General features: G+C 39.3%; 1 protein-coding gene across 4 annotated transcripts in view; it reads left to right on the top strand.

Moving 5' to 3' along the window:
• The window catches only part of ZNF532 (zinc finger protein 532), a 98,973-nt gene that overhangs the window by 5,318 nt on the left and 71,486 nt on the right, over positions 1-22,169 (top strand). The gene's annotated exons all lie outside the window — the stretch shown is intronic.

Here is a 22,169-nt window from a genome sequence, read left to right as displayed (position 1 = left end):
TAAGTTGTGGACGGCAAAGGGAAAAAGCTAAAATGTCAAATGTTTCTGTCTCTCTGTCTCTCTCTCTCAGTGTAAGGGGCTGTGATTGAAATTGCAGGGGGTGGGCTGGGGGGGTGGGCTGGGGGAGAGAAACCAGAACAAAATTATCTTCACACCAGAGAAGAAAACAACTGAACCACTCTGGTTTTCAGGATTTGTTGGCAACTCAGCGAGGGTTGCCATAGCTTTCTACGTAGGGTGACCAGAACCGGCTGAAACTGGTTTGAGGCAGTTCAGCTCCTGAACACAATGCAGTTATTGAGATGGCTTCCTCCCGCCCTCCCTTCATGGCACCAAAAGCAGAGGATCTTGCAGAACAGATACCGTCCCCTAACAATATGTGAATGCACACTTTAGACACACAGCTCTGGTATGTGGCTAATATAACAGTCATAAAGGTTTCTGTGTATGTTATGTGCCTATTTGCAATGGCTGATAACTTTGGCTGGTTCATGCCTTTAGAAAATAATGATAATCATGGCAATGCTATAAAAGAATGGACCATAGCTGAAGTTTATCACCCTTATTAAGAAGAAAGAAAGAAAATTGTTTCCTTTGCTAAGTGGGACACTGATATATCTTGGTGCTTGTTTTGTTTTTAAACAGCAAAATAAAATAGGTTGGCTTGCATTTCCCTTTTATGCATGTGGCTCAGGATTGCTACTTTGCTCTCTCTATCTCTCTCTTTCTCTTTTTAACTCTGGTTGTATTGTGGATTTCTTTTCAAGGGGGGGGGGAACCTGAAACCTGTGTCTGCATATATCTATCTGTGCAAAAGGCCAAAAAAACAATGTTGTTGTAAAATTGCGCATGAAAGCCTTTGCAAAATAAGCTTTAAGAGGCATGCTCTTGTTTTCCTTTCAGGCCTATTGATTAGGGCTGCCTTTAACTCTTTCAGGTTTGCTGTGCTTGTGCAACCTTCCTCGGCATCATTGGCATTTAAAATATTATCACAAGGCAAAATACACAAGGTGAGCTGCAGTGCTTGTTGAGGGTGTAACGATCTGAGCATGGGCATAACATGGTAACAAAGCCTGAACACAATGTGTGATTGCATACCGAGACACACTTGAGAATAACTGGTAATCTGAGTTAAGAGGGGAAATGCTATTTAACTGATTTCAGGTGACCTAGGATTAGAACTACCTATTGTTTTATAAAGACTTAACCATAATTCGTCTTTGTTTGGTACACCTTACAGGACGACATTTCCTTGCTACTGTTAAATCATAAAAGAAGAGGGCCCCATATGATAGTCATAAATTGGGGTCCATATGGCAGGAAACTGTTTTGAATTACTTGATCATTAATCTTTTAACATCTTTTTCCTCCATCATATCAACACGATGACTTCTTATCCCTTCTCTCTCTGTCTCTGTCTGTCTGTCTGTCTGTCTGTCTGTCTGTCTGTCTGTCTGTCTCTCTCTCTCTCTCTCTCTCTCTCTCTCTCGTTGGCTCAAATGAGATAACCTCGCTTTGATCTGGAAGTCAATGACAGTTTTAAGACAGACTGTATATTTTATACAAATTAGCATATGTACGTCTTCTTGTCCTTCTGTGAATTTTCTGGTAATTAAATAATTTTGCGCCGAACATTTTAGCAATCCAGAGGAGGGGATCTGTTTCAAAAAGGTTTGCAGAACTCCAGTGGATTACTAGTAGGCTAAATTGTAATACTCTCACATTAATGACATTCAAATAGGAACCGGATGGACAGTGCATCAGCTGGTAAGCAATGTCTCCTCCTGACTCAAAAGCTTCACAGCCTTAGATTTTGGATAATAATTCGCTTTCCTTCTCTTAAAAAAAAGAGAGAGAGAGAAATGTATACCTAGATAAAGAGCAGACATTTTGCATCTTATGCTGAAGCTGGAAGCTCCAGGGAAAGGGAGTGGGGAAGTAAGATGAAGCAGTAATGAAATGGCAAAGGGAAGAACAAAGGCTCTTAAAGAAGGTACTGGAAGACTTTTATTTTTGTTTGCTTTGGTGGCTATTTTGCTAGAAACAGTGACTTCCTAAAACAGGAAATCATCAGTAACCCTGGAATTTTATGTGCATTGTGAAGTTACAGCAATCCACCCTGTCGTGGCTGACAATTGGCATTATGAATGTACAGTCCTGGAAAATAATAACTAAGGATAGAAGGATAAAGAGTTGAAGGAAAGAAAAATGTGTTCTGATGGAGTTTAATATTTAGGGTGTCTGTTGTATTCAAGCGGAATAAAGTAGACAATCTTAAAAGCCCTGGGAGTCTTTTGATTGGGCAAGTTCCATGGAGGCTGATGACAGGCAGGACTCGCTACTTTAGAGGGTGACACAAGCATTAAGGAACCTCTTTATTTCCTGATTGTGCAGCAGATGACATAAGGTATTTAAGGAATAAATTGTAGTCTATTGAAAAATTGCATGTGATCTATTAAGCCTGAAAATATTTGGTCTGGTGTTTTAATGTACTGTGCTTCTCCATTCTGACAGGGCATTGAATAGCTTGCATGAAGGAGCCCAGGGTGCTGTGATACCATCTTTGTGTTAGTGTTTAATAATACCAATATACAATAGCTCTGTATTTAAGTGTGGATGTCTGTCTTACAAACCACCAGTCTCTTTTACATGATGGGGGGAAATAGATGGCTGTTCTGCACTGAGGCTTTTTCTAAGGGTCATCTCCAATCCATGGGGTGGGAGCTGATGCTGACCTATATAGATAGATAATTTTGGAGGCTTTTGCAAAATTGTGAGTAACAGTGCTTTGTCTTGTGACAATTTCCTTCATACAGCTTAGGTTTGGAAGCAGTATTGCACCATACATGCTTCGGGTTGTTTGCATGTTGCCTTTATTTGATCTTTCTTGCTGCAAAGGTTTTTTTCTCCCCCTTTCATTCAAACATGCTGGAAATTCTTTCCTATCACAGTAAACTGAACAGATACTGCTTATGTTTCTTTGGCTGTTTCTATTTAAATTGTACAAACATTGTAGAGAAGAAATTTAGGGGAGGGTGGTTTTTTTTTTACAGCCATGTAGGCCATTCTTTTAAGCAGAAAATGCAGATTAATGTCTAAGGACTGGCCTTTTGCCTTCTCCAGTAGCTGATTCTGAGCAAGGCACAATAATTTAATGGCAGCGTGGGGAGAATCTGGCCTGCAGGCCCAATTTAGGCAGGTTTTATGTCTTTTTCTGAAATGAAATAGTTTTGCTTCCTTTTCACTAAATACATTCATCAAAGGTAGAAGATTGGCACGTATGTTTCTTTGTCTTAGCAGGTTTGAATGTATTCATCAAAATTATACGGCCTACATCTTTATATATTTCAGGATTTTTTGTGGTGGGGGTGGGGAGGTAGTTACCAGGACTTGCCTTCTTATAGAAAACATTATCTATGGCATTTGCTCTGTTTTGCTTTAGCAGAGAAAATAAACCAAAAGGAAACCACAACAGAATATTTCTAGGTTTGTCTTGTGTTCTTAACTAAAGATCTAAATCATTTCAAAGCACTCAAGGTGATATGAAGTACGCTTACGGCATTGCAGGCCATTCCAGAACATTCCCTGCATTTCAAGGTGTGGCTGACTAAGCTAGAAAAGAGAGATCTATTAGGACTCTGTGCCAAACCATGTTTGGCAAATAGGCAAAATGCTGAACTAGGAGACAACATCTAACTGACACCGACTGATCTAGAAATCTAAGCAGCTCAGCCTTAACTAGTACTTGGAAGGGGAACCAATAGGACTGTACCCTAGTTAGACTGGAAAGTCGAGAAAACATCGTAAAAGAAAACATCGTAAAATTGCAGATATATATATCTGCAATTTCTGTTCAGGACTTTGAACAGCTGATCCAAGAATGCCTGCCTATATGATATAAGAGGCCATAACTTGATTCTCAAAACATTTGTTCTTCTCTTATCATAGATTACTGTTTCCATAGGAGAAAAAAAATCCCAAATACACATTAAAGCAATATAAGTAGGTCAAGTGGAAGCGTTAAACAGGGACAAAATCCAAAGCAGTACCATAGAACTATACGATTTTGTAGATACAAATCATTTATTTATGATTTTGTTTCCTTTCCCTGCCCACTTTGTATTCATTTATTTAGCTACCAGATTCTCAGAGCTACTTATTATTCCTTAATTTTAGTGTTTCACTTAGGCCGTAAGTAAAGACTGAGGTGATTTGGTATTCAACAGTAGTTTATTCAGTAACAACACCAATTCAACAACACAGTAACGCTTGGGTTGACAGCTATTTATATGGTAGCTGTAAACCCGACAACCAATTAGAACCTTGCCATTCTCCCACCGGAACACCTCCATGTGGGAACCAATAACAATCACCTGCCGGCTTGATAGACAGAGGCTGGTCGTAACTCGAGTACACAACACCTCTTTCCCCCGAATTCGCGCAAGCGTAGTCGGAGAGATAGGTGAGTCGGCGCCTGATCCTTCCTGAACGTCACAATTCTTGCGCCGGCACTGTCGGACAAGGAAGAAGTGTGGGTTTCCATTCTGTAGTGGTAGGTCGGTCATCGGATGGTTCTGGAGACTCCGCCCCAGACTGCTGCCATAGCTCCACAGGTAGGTCAGCCGGCGAGAGCGTGTCGGGCGGTGCTTGGGGAAGGATGGGTGCCACAGGATGGTTTGGCCGGCAGGCGGCAGTGGTTCTTTTGTTGTCAGGCTGGTTCTCCCCATTAACCCGGTCTTCGGATGTGTCGCGGCGGCACAGATGATCAATGTGGCGCCGCCACATACGGCCATCATTCAAAAGAACCCTGTAAGAACAGGGTCCTTTTATTTCAGTTATGGTGCCTGGAACCCATTTAGGTGCTCCAGCAAAGTTGTGTGCAAAAACATGGTCACCCCTCTTTAATATCCTAGTGTTGGGAGACCCTAATGGACCTTGGGAAATGCCATGGTTCGAATGGAGTCTGTCTAATGTGGTCCGGAGCTTCCTGCCCATTAATAAGTCGGCAGGGCTCTGATTGGTTATTGGGCATGGGGTAGAATGCTGGAACAACAAATACCAAATTATCTTGTCCTGCAAAGTCCCTGAGCCCATTTTTCCCATGGCCTCCTTGGCCGAGTGGACAGCCCGTTCTGCTTGGCCATTACTCGCAGGGTGGTAGGGGGCTGTTTGAGCTTGGTGGATACCCAAAGCAGCGAGGAATGTTTGGAAAACAGACGCTGTCCACTGCGGGCCGTTGTCCGACACAACTTCATCAGGCAAGCCACGGCAAGCAAATAATCTCAGCAGGGCTCTAATGGAGGCCTCAGTAGTGGTGGTTGCCATGAGTATAAGTTCAACCCATTTAGAAAAGGCGTCCACCACAATCATAATGTAAGTCCCTTGCATAGGCCCAGCAAAATCGAGGTGCAACCTCGACCAAGGAGCCGATGGTATGTCCCATTCCCTAGGTAATGCTGTGGGTGGGGCGGGTCTAGACGATTGACAAGCTTCACATTGTCCCACCCATTGTTTGATAGCCTCATCCAACCCCGGCCACCAAACGCAGCTGCGTCCAAGGGCCTTCATGTGGCATATGCCTGGATGGCCCTCATGCAACCTTTGCAATATCTGATAACGGAGAGCTGTAGGAACCACGACTCGGCTGCCCCACAGCACACAGCCCTGTAGAGCAGACAACTCCGTTCTCCACCGGTTGTAGGGCACAAACTCCACTGATAGTGGCCCCACCAGCCACCCCTTAAGAACCCATTCTAAGACTTGGTAGAGTACCTTATTCTTGCATGTGTGTATTGCTATATCAGTGGCATTGAGTGGCAACTCCAAATCCTCTACCGAGGGTCATTGAAGTACTTGGAGGTTTATCTATGTCCTCAGGGTCACCTGAGTAGTGCTTAATGGTTCCTATAGTCTGCAATTTTTCTGGAAATCTGCTTATACTCCCACACCATTCAAAGGGTGCTCATCCCAACGTGCATAGCTAAAAGTCTGTAGAAATTCTTAGTCATCCAGGTCATGGTTGTCCCAAAGGTGCTTTTTCAGGAGGCAACTGGACTTTCTTGTTCTTTCTTTGAAGACGTTTTGCTTCTTTAAAATGACCAGCTGTCTGCAAGGAATATAAATCTTTCCATTCCCCACCATCCAGTCAGAACTGAAGAAGCTTCTTGGATGAGAAGCAAAACATCTTCAAAGAAAAAACAAGAAAGTCCAGTTGCTTCCTGAAAATTGGGACAATTTGTCCTGGATGACTGAGAATCTCTGTAGACTTTTGTATTGTCCCCTGGAAACAATCAATTGATCACAAGCTGGGCTCTTATGGGCTCTTACCATTATTCTTAATGTCCCTAGGCTTCGAGCAAGCAAAGCAAGTAGTAATTAATAGAATGAGGGACATGGAGTTCCAAGAAGAACTAAATAGGTTGCCTCTCCACAGTAGGGACAGAATCAAACAGGGTGTGTGGGAATCGGCAAGGTATCTAAATGACCTAATCTCCCCAAAACAAAGAATAGCTTTCTTCAGAGCCAGATTTAACATTCTTCTTTCAGCACTCCTCCAGGGCAGGTATAAGAGAATACCTATAGCAGAACAGGTTTGTATATGTGGTAAAGGAGAAGTGGAAGATAATTCACATGTTCGGTTACACTGCGAGCTATACAGAGCTTGTAGGTCTGCACATATTCTCCCCTTATTAGAGAGATTGCCAGGGAGGGCAGACAAATTTTATCTAGGCTTTCTCCTCCAGGACACTAACCCGGTTACCACGTATGCAGTGGCAAAGTTCTGTGCTGCTGCAATGTCCATAAGAAAAAAATTGGCTACAGAAGTATAGTACCATCTTGTACCAATTATCTGGACATACCTCTAACAATCTTTGGACCCTTATGTTATTATCCACTTTTAATGTCAATACTTTTTAATTATATTTTAATGTTAGTATTTTTTTAATATAGTGTAAAAACTAATGTGTATTGGCTGGTCTTTGACCGTAATAAAGATTTTACTTACTTACTTCTATTGAAGGTTGCATTCAGCAAAGATCCCTTATTTTTGCTAATCAATAGTAACAATGCTATGGTCTACCATCTAATTCCAAATTAGGTTGATATTATATCCTGCCAGCTCCTAAGGAAGGGTTAGAATCCTACTCTTAGGGCAAACCTGGTACCCAATCTCAACTCAGATTGTACTATTATAATCACAAATTAGCATATCAAAATAAAATAAAACTAAAAAGATAAAAGTAGAATTAGTGATATGACCCCACCCTGGCAGATGTTTTCATATTTGCAGCCATAAAAATACTTGTCTATTGAGTTGATCTGCCCTTTATCTAGGATGCTATTATAAGGTGGCAAGAGGACCCTCTAATTGTCTTGGCAAGTTAAGTGCTTTCCTTATTCCCCCCCCCTCCCCAGTCTCTCTTGCATACCTGGGTAGGTATGCCCAGTGTTCTTCCATCTAGATACACCCAACCCAATTCCTCCTACCTTCCAAACCAGGAGAAAGTCTTATGGCATTGTATTTGTGAGACATTCCATCACATTAAAAAAAACACGTCTCTGAATATTGAAGATGTATTTGAGTGGCCTTGCTAATAATCACTGTAAACCTGGCTGCATGTAGCTCATGTCTCAGCTTTTTAAGGCATCCATCTATGACTGCTGCTATGATATAACCCTTTGTTTCTCCATCATGATTGTATTTTATTTCTATCTATATCCAGCTGTTTATCACAACTGAGTTAGGGGACCTAGGATGATTGTGACTTTCTTCTGCTTGTGGTTAAAATGGTAGGATTGATGGTAGGATTGTGCATTTAACAGGCTGCAGACTGCTATCGCTTTCCAGTTCCAAGGGTTGGGAACTCCTCCTGTAAATACAGTAGCCAGTGAGGTTAGCATTGTGGAAAACTCAGTGAGTATTATGCGCATCTTGGAGGATCTAGAACACTCTTCTCCTGCTGGATTTATAGATTTATAGACAAGAATTCTGGGGATTATTATTATTACAACACGTAAAGAGATTATGGAAGAACTAGAATGACAATCTCAAAATTGAGCTAAATTTAAATTTAAATTGAGCTAAATCCTAAATTTAATTTTGTGAATTTATTTTCTTTACGCAAAATATTTATATTACCGCCTCTCTTGCAGTGCCTTTCCAAGCAGCGTACAGAATTAAACAATATATTTAAACTCGACACCTAAAATAGAGTAAAAATGTGTGCACATCAGGAGGTAAGTAAGCACCCCTGGTGGGGTTACAAGCAACTCAGAGGAGGATCATGATTTTTGTTTTAAAAGAACTTAATTAGATTTGTGAAAGGAAGTGGAAACATTGTCAAAATTCACTCTGGGCTTTTCTTCCCATTCTGTCTATGTTTACAGCAGGCAGTTGCAGGCCTGCAAAATTTAACAAAAAGATTAAAATATAATAATTAAACATAAGTGGTGAATTTATTTTTTCCCACCCGTAACCCCAGTGAAAGCATGTTTATTCGGTGAGGGTGTGTGTGTCTCACATTCATTTATCTGCTGCCCCATCATGAAATGCTGAACTGAATAAAATTTCCAGTCTGTGTCTAGTTTAATAGCAAAATTGTGCATGTCATTTCTAGGGGGAAAGCATTCTAATCAATGGGAATTGCATTGAGAAGCCATTATTTATAGATGCATTAAATGCCTGCATTTTATTTTTAGAAATGCAAAGGATAGTCAGTGATCAACACTGTTGCTATGGGTGGGGAAAAACAACTGGTTTGCCCTCAAACAGTTGGAAATAGGATGCAGAAAGGTATGATGTGAAGGGAGAAACATGAGGAAGGAGACCGTAGCTACAAGCACAGACTGGAGATCAATACAGCAGAAAAAAGGAAAGGAAGCCAATTATTAATCAGATGTAATACGTAATATTGTGATTAGTTTGGTTTTTGCTTAACAATAGTGTGTGGATCTGGCCAATATACTTGTGAACCACAGTATATAGCTTAGTGGTACCTGCGAATTATTTAACAGGCAAAGTTAAACAAATTATGGTTTAATTTAATATTCATTGTGCAGATTGGTGTATGAGTAAAAAGGTAAAAGTTTCCCTGTCCAATAATGTCTGATTCTAGGGCATGGTGCTCATCTCTGTTTCCTGGATGAGAGAGCCAGCATTGTCCAAAGACATTTTCCTTGGTCATGTAGCCAGCATGAGATAACCTTTCTTGTCATTTTTTTTACTGCGGGCACACTGGCACACATTAAAAGTGAAATTCTGTTGCCTGGTCTCAAAAGTGTACACATACATAACACACATATAGACATGCTCTAAACCCTGACTGCTTTTTAGAAGGCCAGATCCTGAAGCTGAAACTCAAATACTTTGGCACCTAATGAGAAGGAAAGACTCACTGGAGAAGAGCCTAATGCTGGGAACGATTGAAGGCAAAAGAAGACGGGGACGACAGAGAATGGGGTGGCTGGATGGAGTCACTGAAGCAGTAGGTGTGAGCTTAAATGGACTCCAGAGGATGGTAGAGGACAGGAAGCCCTGGAGGAATGTTGTCCATGGGGTTGCGAAGGGTCGGACATGACTTCGCAACTAACAACAACAAATACATACGTATATATATACCTGCATCCTAACATATAAATACATATAAATATTAATCACCCTCCATCTTGAATACATAGAGGAAAGAAGAAGCTTGAGAATTCACAAGATTGATACTATATGGAACAAAATTGTGACTGAATCTGCATGTTCTGCTTCGGATACCACCAAGCTGACAAGCTCAGTATCTTTCACCACTGAGCCATCACTCCCCTTCATGTATGAATACCAATAGTGAAAATCAATGTGGAGTCTTCTCCCATCTATGGTTTGCCTCTACAGGTAGTCCTCAACTTACAACCACAATTGATCCCAAAATTTCTGTTGCTAGCAAGACAATTGTTAAGGGAGTTTTGGTCCCATTGTACGAACTTTCTTGACACAGTTATGGGAATTACTACAGTTGTTAAGTTACCAATATGGTTGTTAAATGAATTTGGCTTCCTTACTGACTTTGCTTGTCAGAAGGTTGCAAAAGGTAATCCCATGGCCCCAGGACACTACAACCGTCATAAATATGAGCCAGTTGCCAAGTCTTCAAATTTTAATCACATGACCATGGGGATGCTGCAATGGTCATAAGTTTGAAAAACAGTCATATGTCACTGCCATTGTAACTTTTAATGGTCACTAAAAGAATGGTAGTAAATTGAGGATTTGTATACAATTGAAAACGGTATTTTGATTGAATAACCATGGCCCCGTTTAAGACTCCTTGCCTTAGTCTTCAACAACTTTGCCTACAGGGCTTATTGGTAAACTGAGTTACCTAATCACAACACTTGAATAAATATTTTATGAGCTCCAGAAACTGGGGAGAAGACACTGAAGAAGAAAGGGGGAAATGCTAGTTAGATTGGCTTTTATCTTCTTCATTAAATATGCATTTGTTTAGTTGCAACTTCTGCTGGTTTGTGCTTCGATCAGTAATACTGTTATGATGAGGGTTCTTGATATTTCCCCCCCCCCTCAAAACTATTCATTGGGTTGAAGTCAGGAAGCAAAATGAAGCCATCCTGTTTCATTTGTTGGGCAAATGAAAGGTAAATAAGATGTGGGTAAATAATCTGTCAAATTCAAGATTGGTCTTTGCCAAGACACACAAAAATCACATCATTTAGCTCTTTGTGGACCCAGTAACATCTGCATATGAGGTGAAATAGATCAATCAATAAGCAGTGAATTACATTTGTCAGATTTAACAGATTAGCATAGTTGGAAGGGACCTTATAGGTCATCTAGTCCAACCCCCTGCTCAAGCAGGAGACCCTACACCATTTCTGACAGATGGCAGTCTAGTCTCTTCTTGAAGGTCTCAAGTGATGAAGCTCCCACAACCTCTGAGGGAAAGCTGTTCCATTGGTTGATTGTTCTCACTGTCAGAAAATTCCTTCTTATTTCTAGGTTGAAACTCTCCTTGGTTAGTTTCCATCCATTATTTCTTGTCTGGCCTTCAGGTGCCTTCTCCCCTGGTCCTTCTCTTCACTAGACTAGCCATGCCTAGTTCTTGTAACTGTTCATATGTTTTAGTCTCCGGTCTTCTAATCATCCTGGTTGCTCTTCTCTGCACTTTTTCTAGAGTCTCAACATCTTTTTTATAGTGTGGTGACCAAAACTGAATGCAGTACTCTGGGTGTGGTCTTACTAAGGCTTTATAGAGTGGTATTAACCCTTCACGTGATCTTGATTCTATCCCTCTGTTTATGCAGCCTAGAACCGTGTAGGCTTTTTTGGTAGCTGCTGCACACTGCCTTGTGACTCACTACATTATTGTTTATGATAAAAAATTTGTTCAGTACTCATTATTTTAGGTACTCATCATGCCTTCTGAACCCAATTAACTATGAGTACCAAAGTACCACTGTATTCTTGAAATTGCAGTCTCTGGTAGATATCTGTTTCATTACTTAAGATTTTTAAAGTGAAATATTTAATTTGGAATCCTTCCACTGACTAAATTTTAATTTTACCATTCAATATCTTGACCTGTGGAGTTGGGAACATCAGTGAGGGACCACTAATGAAAGAGATATTGAAAATATAACAGCTAAAGTGGTGTGTTAGACAGAGGACATGGATCAGATGACTGAAGGGGAAATAGAAATGTTTCATCTCCTATCTATAACATGGAGAGACCAAGGATAGAGAGGAAGAAGATGAAATAAACAAATATGGCCATGCTCAGCTTCTTCAGGCCAGTTCTTCTAGATGTTCCAAATTTACAGAACTGTCATAGTCCCATACCAAAATTATGGATGTAGAGACGTAACAACTTTCATCAGGATTGGAGAGTATGAACTAAGCATACAAATCCTCCACGGTGAGAAATACACTTGGCTTATGCTACCATTGCAGCTTTTTGAAACAGACATCCACAGGGTCTAAAGCGCTGATCAAAATGACAAAAGCAGTGTTATATCATTGTCATATGAGCTTCACCCCTTTCGTACATGCTTGTGATGTTATGATGGCTGTAGAAAAGGAGTGTGGCCTGCATTCAGATGGTGAAAATGGTGCTGCTGTCATTTGACAGCCCCCCCCTTGCAAGTGCTGAAAAATACGATTATAATACTACAATAACGGAGTTGAAGAGAGCTTGGAGGTCTTCTAGTCCAACCCACACCTTCTGGAGGCAGGTCATTCCACTGATGAACTGTTCTAGCTGTCAGGAAATTTCTCCTTGGTTCTAGATTGGTTTTCTCCTTGATTAGTTTCCATCTATCACTTCTTGTCCTACCTTCAGGTGCTTTGGAGAATAGGTTGACCCCCCCTGTTCTTTGTGCAGACCCTTTGATATTAGAACACTCCTTTCATGTCTCTGCTATCTTATCAATAGATCTTGGCTTGTTTTGATTAGATCCATAACCCAGTTAGGAAGTCCAGATACCTGAAGAAATGAGATTAACATTTCAAAAAGGTGGATTTAAGTATTGTTTGACATCACTCTTGCAGGAACCTATAGGGCTTAGAACCATTTCATTTCTTATGTCCAGCCATCTTCAATTTCTTGGTGTGTTGGAACTCTGAATATGCTGAGGTAAGGAGGTATGCCCACCCTTAGTATCCCAAGGAATTTGGCAAATAGAAATAGCCTTTGACTTACACAATTGGGATCAGAACTTCCTATTGCTAAGTAATGTGGTCGTTAAAGCGGGTTATACCCTTTTATCTGTGGTCACTAAGTGAGTCATGTAGTTAAGCTTAATCTGCCTTCCCCCTTTACTTAGTTTGTTGGAAATTTGCCAGTGGTGATCACATGACCCCAGGACACCACAATCATGAATACATGGCAGTGGTCAAGTGCCTGAATTTTGATCACATGACTGGGGGTACTGTCATAAGTGCAAGAACCAGTTGTAGGTCACTTTGAATAATTGTTAATTGAATGGTTAAGAGTCAAGGACTACCTTTATTTTGAATACCCCTCTATTCTGTGTCAAATTCTGCCTCAAGAAGTATATTAAGATTTGATAGATCCTTACATTTTAAGAAAGATTCAGAGAAACTGGAACAAATAGAAGAACAGTGAAGATGATCAGGGAGAAATTGAGGGAAACAGGCTTGAAAAAAGTCTGGGAAGCAGACTTATAAATCTCTTCAAGAACTCAAAGGAGTGTTGCATAGAAGAAAATTATCTTTACTTTAAAAAAAAAAACCCTTTTTATTGTTGTATCCTGCAAGAAACAGATTTAGTTAGAACATAGTTTGCCAATGTTGGTGATTTTAAGATGTTCCCAATGGCTTGCTGGGGAATTTTGGGAGTTGAAGTCCACACATCTTAAAATCACCAACATTGGGAAACCCTAAATTAGAGGAGGAGATTCATTTAGTTAAATGTTAAGAAAAAACTTTTGGAAATGGGAAGAGCAGGTTGACAGTGGAACTAATTGTTGAGGGAGTTGATGGGCTTCTTTCTATGGGGACATGTTTTTAAAGCAGGAACTGGACAGCCATCTGTCACAGATGCTTTCATTTGAATTTCTCCCTGAACAGAAGGGTGACTCCTTCCAATATTATGATTCTAGTGTTCAAACTTAAACCTCATGGTTATTGCTTAAGATTTGTATTGCAAAGGCAGCCTTAGACATCTAGTTAAGGTATGATGTATTAGCTGATATGAAAGTAATTATGAACCACATTTACATGAAGTGTATCCTGCTGTTCAGAAAACTGATGGTTTATACTGCCTCAATATGCTATGGAAAACAATACATTAAAAAGTTAAAAAGTTGCAAATGGTCATCAAATCCCTAGAATTGGAATAGACTATTTAGGGCATCAAATCTAACCTCCTGCTTAGTGTTGATTTCTAAATTTAAAGCATCCCTCACAAATATATTTCCAGATTACTAGATCACAATTGATTAATTTAATCTCTTTGAAAATTAAAGCAATTTCAGGTTAGTTACTGATGTTCCATTTTTTTGAATAAAGAAACAATTGTATTTAAAAAAATAAAATTCTGCTTTTGGTTAATTCAATATTTCTTTTAAAACAGTTAATGTTTTCATATTCAGTTGCATTAGTACATAATTAAATTAATTCCTATAATTTCAGATTTTCCATTGAATAGCACTGAAAAACTAAAGCATATATTTTCTTTGGATCATTCGCATTTGAAAATAAGGGAAAAATTAACATTGCCTTTTTGAAAAAAAATATTTAAGGATATTTAATGCCATTTCTTAGGTATATTAGTAAAGAAAAAAATGCATCTGTAAACATGCCATCTTAAGTAATAAAGAAGCATATTTTCCTAAGAGAAACTTGGTTTTGCTTTTAAATATTTTTTTAAATACAGAACTAGAAAATGCAGTTTAGACCATTAGATCTGACTCTTCCTTCACAAACTTTGCTGTTCTTTCACTTTTAAAAATAATAATCTAAATAACACAAAAACATATCAATAAAATTACAGTATTACAATTTGATTACTTAGTTTTTAAAGAAAAGACAAATATCTTTTCATTGCTTATGTTCATCTGCAGTGGTTTACTTTGGAGAAAAATCACAAATAATGATTTTAAATGGAGGAAGATTCTCCCCAAGGTATAATTTGAATGCTGAAATCACAGTTCCCAATAACTCTTCTGCTTAATTTTGATTTATCACATACTATGTTCTCTTATTTTCTTTGCATTTTTTCTTGTTTTCTTGTTAGGTTAAGCAGTGAGCCATAGACATTTCTGAAGCTGGGTTTATACCTTTGCTTAAGTCATAATTTATTTTATCTATGATTTTACAAATAAGCTACAGTGACTGAATTCAAACACCAAAACCAAAACCAAATAAACCTCATCCTAGTTTAGTCTGTTATGTGACTTCAGCTGCTTATCCAGTTGTGTATTTTCTAATCTTCTTTTACAAATAAAAAATTGGGTAGCATTTCATGTAGTGTTATGACATGTACAGTACTCTCCTGTCAAGATCCCTAGTCGAACGCATTACATGAGAAAACCCAAAATTCATGCATTTGTACCGCATTGCAGGATCTTACAACTTCTTAAGATAGAGTAGCATCTATTATTAAGTACATTGGCCAGCCTGAGCTGCCAGATCCTAATTTTTAGTTCCATGACAGTGCTAGATGCCTCCTTGGTATATGTTCATTAGCAACCCTTTCTTAAAAGTTAAAAATGAAACTGCCAACTAGAGGGGGCATTGCTCAACTCCGTTTTAAAGCCATTGAGCCAGTGCTGTCCAAATATATTTCCATAGTGATGTGGCCAGCATCACGTCATGGAGTGCTGTTAGCTTCCCACCAAAGTGGTACCTATTTGTCTACTTGCATTTGAATGGTTTTGAACTGCTAAGTTGGCAGGAGCCGGGACAAAGATGGGAGCTCACCCCATTGTGTGGCATTCGGGTCTTGAACCTCGGCTGCCAGCTTCCCAGCCAACAAGCGCACCGTCAACATTTATAATAAAGCTGTAAATCAACATGGACCTGAATGTTGTGGTTCCCTGACAAATGCGCACTTGACAAAAGCGCGCCCGACAAAACCGCGGCGACAAAACTGTGAGTTCTAAATCGTGCCGATGAATGAGCGCAGAAGCGCACAGACAGAAGCGCGCTCTAAACCTAACCCTAAAACTAACCCTGAACCTAACCCTTACCTTAACTTAAATCGTGCTTCTGTCGGCACGCTGTTGTCGGCGCGCTGTTGTGGGTGCATTGATGACGTCGCAGTTTTCGCACCACGGTTTCGTCGGGCGCGCTTTTGTCAAGCGTGCATTTGTTGGGTCACAGAATGTTGTACCCCTGACAGTCTTTGCAGTATGAATCCCACTGTCTGGGTCCTTTTTCTGACCAACACATTTTATTAAAAGGCAGACACATTTGTAGCTGCAACTCCCTTCATCAGACATATAGAGCAGTGAGACAGATTTAGGATTTACATTGGGAGGAACTGTGGGGAAGGGAAAGAGAAGACAGATTGATGATTCAGATGCAGGTTATGTGTGAGATAGGTAACAAGGACATTATCAATTAACAATTGTGGGATGTTAAAAATCCATTGTGGCAGTTGCAACATTTTTAGATTGCCTTAAACATTTTGCACTTCAGTAACCGCCCAATGTTAAAGCCTATTTTTTTCCCCAAAATTGTAACCTTGAGGTTTGCCATGCAGTAACTGGGAAACCTGAGTACTCTTATATTCCTTTGTTTTTATTCATTGCAATAAAACTGTATAATTTGACTTTTTCTGATTAGTTTTTCTGATCACAGCAATTTATCAGAAGCCTAGCCGCTACTCTGTCATGCCTTCTGAAGAAACATGTGGCTGATATCTTGGCTAAGGTTTATCTTTTTCCAGGTCAGGTGGGCACACTTGCAAGCAAACCCTTTTTGTTTTCTAAAAAAATATATATTTTAATATCATTAAATTGATATTAGGCTAGGAGGATATTCTTGTAAATAAGGCTCCTGGAAGATCATACTTGTCTATTTAGTATGCCGGCTTCCTATTTATTTTTTTAAAGTGAATTTATTTAATTCAAATAAAAAATAAAAAGGCAAGTGGACAGGAAGACTGGCAGGCACCAAAAGAGGCCAAATGGCACCTCGGATGCCATATGAAGAAAATCCCAGATTCCTTATTTTTAAACTCTCTTTCTTCAAACAAAGAAGAGAAAAACAGTGGTTGAAATGGATCATTGTGTTCATTTTTAAGCATACTTAAAAATTCTCTGTAGGTGTGTATTATGGTTCCACCACAAATCCGCGAAGCCCTTATCTGCGGAGACATAAGCGTGAAGACTAATTCGCGTCGTTCTCAGCGCTAAGGAAAAACGCGACCCTACCGCGATGACATAATCGCGGAGGGCAAATTCGCGCATTCCCAAGCACTCAGTACCCTAAACCTAACCCTAACCCTAAACCTAACCCTAAACTTAACGCTAAACCTAAACCTAACCCTAACCCTAAAACAAACCCCTAAACCTAATCCTAACCCTTACCTTAATTGAAGTCGGCTTTCTGCCGCGGCGCCGTTTTAAAGTGCCCTTCTGTTGCCGTGCTGTTGTCGCGGCGGTGATGAGGCGCGGTGATGACGTCGCGGCTTTAGCGCCGCGATTTTATCACCGCGATTTTGACGAGCGTGGTTTTGTCGTGCCGCGGTGTATTATTGCTATCTAACCTCGTTGTGCTTTGAAGCAACCAAGAACAGTAGATCTTGCTTACTTTGAGTAACATATGTTGCTCTGTTCTGTGGCATATTTCCTATTTTGTAAGCTCAGAGAAGGCTGGACTGAAGGGAAATACTTGGTTGCAGAAGGCATGAGACTTTGCCGGAGAAAATACATATCCACTGAGGTTCTAAATTAAAACAAATCTGTTTAAAAATGTTTTAAAATCCTTTGATAAGATCTTCTGAAGTATCGGCTGTTTTTAATTGAATATCTATTTAATGTAAAAGAAAAAGAAAACTATTTGTGACGTGACACAAAATCCCTCAGAGGTGTCCACTGTTTGTAATTGAATATCACACTACACAGAAGAGCATTCTTAGAGGATCATTTTGTTTCTCTAAAAACAATTCTCACTCCATTCCGGCTGCTTATTTTCAGGCCAATGTTTGCAATTCTGGTTGTTTCTTGCCCTCTTCATCAACAATTTTTAAAACAATGATTGGGGAAGATAGGTGCAATAGTACAAAAATGTTGGGGGATTACAAAGTTATTACCATATTATCTGGATTCTCAAAAATTCCATAAAGGAAGCAGAGCAATTATGCAATAAAATCTCACATAGAAATGGTTTTACTGAGGCCAGGAAATTAAATGCTATTGTCCCAGCTAAGAACAATGTAAGAAAGGTTTGGTAGGGCTTAATGTACAAGGCAAGAAGCTATTCTACACTGATCTCTCATGGTTTCCTACAGTAGAGGTGTTGGAAGTTATGCTCTGGAGTTAACAGAGCATATTTCCACATTGGAAGAATGGGACTACAAAGCAAATTAGGTTGCTTAAGGTCTGTTGCCTAAGCAACTCTTATTTGCCAAGGTGACAAAGCTTCTGTTTTTTTCTGTAGCAAGTTGTAGAAGATATAATTGAAGAATTGTAGAATTAGATCTGTACATTGCCAATGCATTTCAGACCATATTGTTTTTTTGAAAGAAAAAAAGAAAGCATTTATTTACTTCTCCCTGTTAAATTGAGGGTTCCACCACAAAACCACGGTGGAATAAAGCGCGCTTGACGAAAGCGCGTACGTGATGTCATCACAGCGCGACGAAAACATTGCGCTGTGAGCGGTAAATTTAAAATTAAAGCGAAAACCTTACCCTAACCCCCCCAAACCTAACCCTAAACCTAGCCCTAAACCTAACCTTAAACCTAACCCTAAACCTAACCCTTAACCTAACGCTAACCCTGAACCTAACCCTAAACCTAACCCTAATGCTTAACGTAACCCTAAACCTAACCCTAACCCTTAACCTAACCCTAACCCTAAACCTAAACCTAACCCTTACCTTTATGTGAATCGGCTTGCTTTAATTTAATTTTAATTTTAATTTAATTTATTTTTAATTTTTTTCGTCGCGCTGCTGATGACGTCACGTACGCGCTTTCGTCGGGCGCGCTTTATTCTACCGCGGTTTTGACGGGTCACGAAATTGAGTACAGATGGTTCTCGATGTACAACAGTTCGCTTAGTGACCGTTCAAAGTTACAATCGCACTGAAAAAAGTGACTTACAAATGATTTTCACGCTTACAACCGCTGCAGCATCCCCATGGTCATGTGATCAAAATTCAGGCGCTTGGCCACTGATTCATATTTATGACCATTGCAGTGTCCCGGGGTCACGTGATCCACTTTTTGTGACCTTCTGACAAGCAAAGTGAATGGGGAAGTCAGATTCACTTAACAACGCTGTTACTAACTTAACAACTGCACTGATTCACTTAACGAATGTGGCAAGAATGGTTGTAAAATGGGGGAAAATTCATTTTTTTAAATCAGTTTTGTAGTTTTTTTTTAATTTGTTGATCTTTCTTCCTTTTTTGCTTTCCTGCTGTTTCCCCCTTTCCTCTAGCCGATTATACTATAAATCCCATACAGAGTAGTATTCTGATTCTTCTTTCTATTTTAATTCTTTCGTGAGCCTATCCATCTTTGCACATTCCAATATTTTTTATTGCATTTTCTTCTATTGATGTGTAATTATTTTTCCAGTCTTGTGTAAATGTAATTCTTGCTGCCATGATTATGTATAGAATTAAGTATCTAATATTTTATTTCATAATTTCCTTTTATAATTCCTAACAGAAATAATTCCAGTTTTTAGTTCAATTTGGTGTGTGGTAATTTCCTCCAGCCAATCTTTTATTTTTTTTCAATATAAGTCACTTTTTTCAGTGACATTGCAACTTTGAAAGGTCACTTAACGAACCGTTGTAAGACGAGGACTATCTGTCCAGTGTTTTGGATTTGATTCAGAAAAAGTGATTCATCAAGATAGAATGCGTCTGAAATTCTTCAAATGAGTCGGGCTCATGGATGCCCTTTGCAGCCATTGGTACAGTTTTTGGAATTGATTCTAAACTGCTACACAGCTTTAATATACAGTCATGCAAATGACTAGCGTGTGGGTATATAAAAGGATTTTATTTGATGGGCTATTTTATCTTTTTGGCATTTATACTGTGATCATCTTTCAACAAATGTAATTATGATAATCTCTGTTTTGCAATAATATTTGGAGAGAAGCGAGTTACATACCCATTGCAGCAGTGCAAACTAAGTGGAGTCCTTTTTCAGTTTTTCAAGATTACCAATTGGTTTTGTCAGTTTACCTAATTTGGGGAGAGCAAATCCAATAAAAGGCAAAAAATATTGAAGGAAATATTTTTGTTGTTAGATACTGTAATGGTAAATTTGGACGAAGCAAGGAGGAGTGGTGGATAAATAGAGCCTCATAATTTGCTGTTAATAGAATTTTTGAGTCACCTGGTATTTTCCAACTCTTCATTTTGCCTATGATAGTCAGATGTTTATACCTCAGATCTAAATAAGTTGCTCAAATAATTTTGCCAAGCCAATTTAAAATTTCACTGATTTACTAGCAAATTGATTTCCACAGTAGGTGTTTTCAGAGCATATATAAGCTGTGGTTTATAAAGATGAAAGAGAAAGAGAGGAGATAAACTGGTTGTTTATATGTCTTCACTCTTCCTTACCCACTATCTTTGCTTCTAGTTTGATTTAGCATTATACTGACCTTTGTGATTTAGATGGATTGCAGTTAGTTTGACACATTTTTTTAAATTAAAAAAAAAAGAAATAAAACTTAAAACGTGCCTGATGTTTTAGAAAGTTTTGAGACACCAGTATTTTTCTTGATTTGTTCCCATCTCCAAACACCATCTATTACCTCTTGTTTACAGCAGAGATCATCAAGTAGAGGTACTCACAATGCATGATCATGTCTGTGGAACTCCCAAATTAAATATAAACTATTTTTGATAGGGACGCAGTGGCTCAGTGGCTAAGACGCTGAGCTTGTCCATCAGAAAGGTCGGCAGTTCGAATCCCTAGCACCGCATAACGGAGTGAGCTCCTGTTACTTGTCCCAGCTTCTGCCAACCTAGCAGTTCGAAAGCACATTAAAAAATGCAATAGGCATACAAAATGTCCCATCGTTGAATGTTTTTACCCCAAAATAAATTGTTTAAACTTTGGAATAAATTACTGTATTCCAGGTGCAGGAAGTGCTCAATTTACAACCAATTGTTTACCAACCATTCAAAGTTAACAAGGACACTGAAAAAAGTTACTTACTTTTGTTTGATCATCATTTCCAACCTTCCAAGCCAGCTTCCAACAAGCAGAGTCAGGGGGAGGGGACCCAGATTCACTTAACAGCTGCAATGATTCGCTTAACAGTGAGGCATGACTCACTTAACAGTTGCCTTCCTTAACAATTAAAATTCTGGTCCCAGTCATAATCATATGTTGAGGATTATCTATATTGCAAAAGGGATCAGATCCAGTGGTGGATTCCTACTGGTTCGGACCAGTTTAGTGGTTTGGCAGCCTGGGTCACTGGAACCAGCAGCGACCCGGGCCTGCCACGCCCCCAAACCAGTTTCCTGGGCGGCGGCACCATCTTGTTTTTCAGTTCAATTTTAATTGCAGTGTGCATGTGCGCATAGCGCACATCAAGCACGCACAGCACGCACATGAGGGAACCGGCAGTAGTGCCTGCTGGAACCCACCCCTGGTCAGATCTCAAAATTAACCAATCCATGGATCAGCACCTTTGTGGAACACTCAGATTGGCTCATTCCTGGTTGGAATAGTCCATTCTAGGATTGGAACATTGCATGATATTTTACATGTCCCTACTTAATACCTAGCTGTTCAAAAGCACACAAGCGTGAGTAGATTAATAGTTAATTGATAGGTACCACCTTGGTGGGAAGGTGAGAGCATTCCTTGTGCCTTTGGTGTATAACCACAGAAATTGTCTTTGGACAAGTATGCCTCCCTTGGCCCAAAAAATAGAGATGAACACTGCACCCCAGAGTCGAACATGACTGGACAAGGAAATCTTTTCCTTTTTACTTAACACATTACTGCCCACTACTAAGATTGACTTTTGAAATTGGCCGTATTATCCTAAAATTAAATTAGAACTGGATACATGGTGCTTTTTTACATGTATTAAGTTATTCCATATAAGCTTCTTATTTGATTAGTTAGCTACATTGTATTTTTAAGTCATCAGCATGAAAAATTGTGGGTTTTTTTTCATTGTGGACATGTTGGTATAATTTGAATGCATCCATATTTAAACAATAATTTCCAGTTTTGTATGTCGCATAAGGAGGATTAGGTACATGCAAATTAATCCCTTTCTCCCTTCATTTAACAGAGGAAAATCTTTAAAAAAATTCTTGTCCCATTGCTGGAGCATATTTACATCGTCATTCTTTCCTTGGTATTCATTTGACCCTGAATATACTTATTTAGAATTATTATTTAAATTTCTGTTAAGAATTTTTCTTCTGAAACTGTTTTTCCTGTACAGACATTATAATTATGATTCTCCAACAGGTATTTTC

Source organism: Thamnophis elegans, chromosome 3 (genome assembly GCF_009769535.1).
Source record: "Thamnophis elegans isolate rThaEle1 chromosome 3, rThaEle1.pri, whole genome shotgun sequence".
In the NCBI taxonomy this organism is placed as follows: Eukaryota; Metazoa; Chordata; class Lepidosauria; order Squamata; family Colubridae; genus Thamnophis; species Thamnophis elegans.
This window is presented reverse-complemented; position numbering and strand designations above follow the sequence as displayed.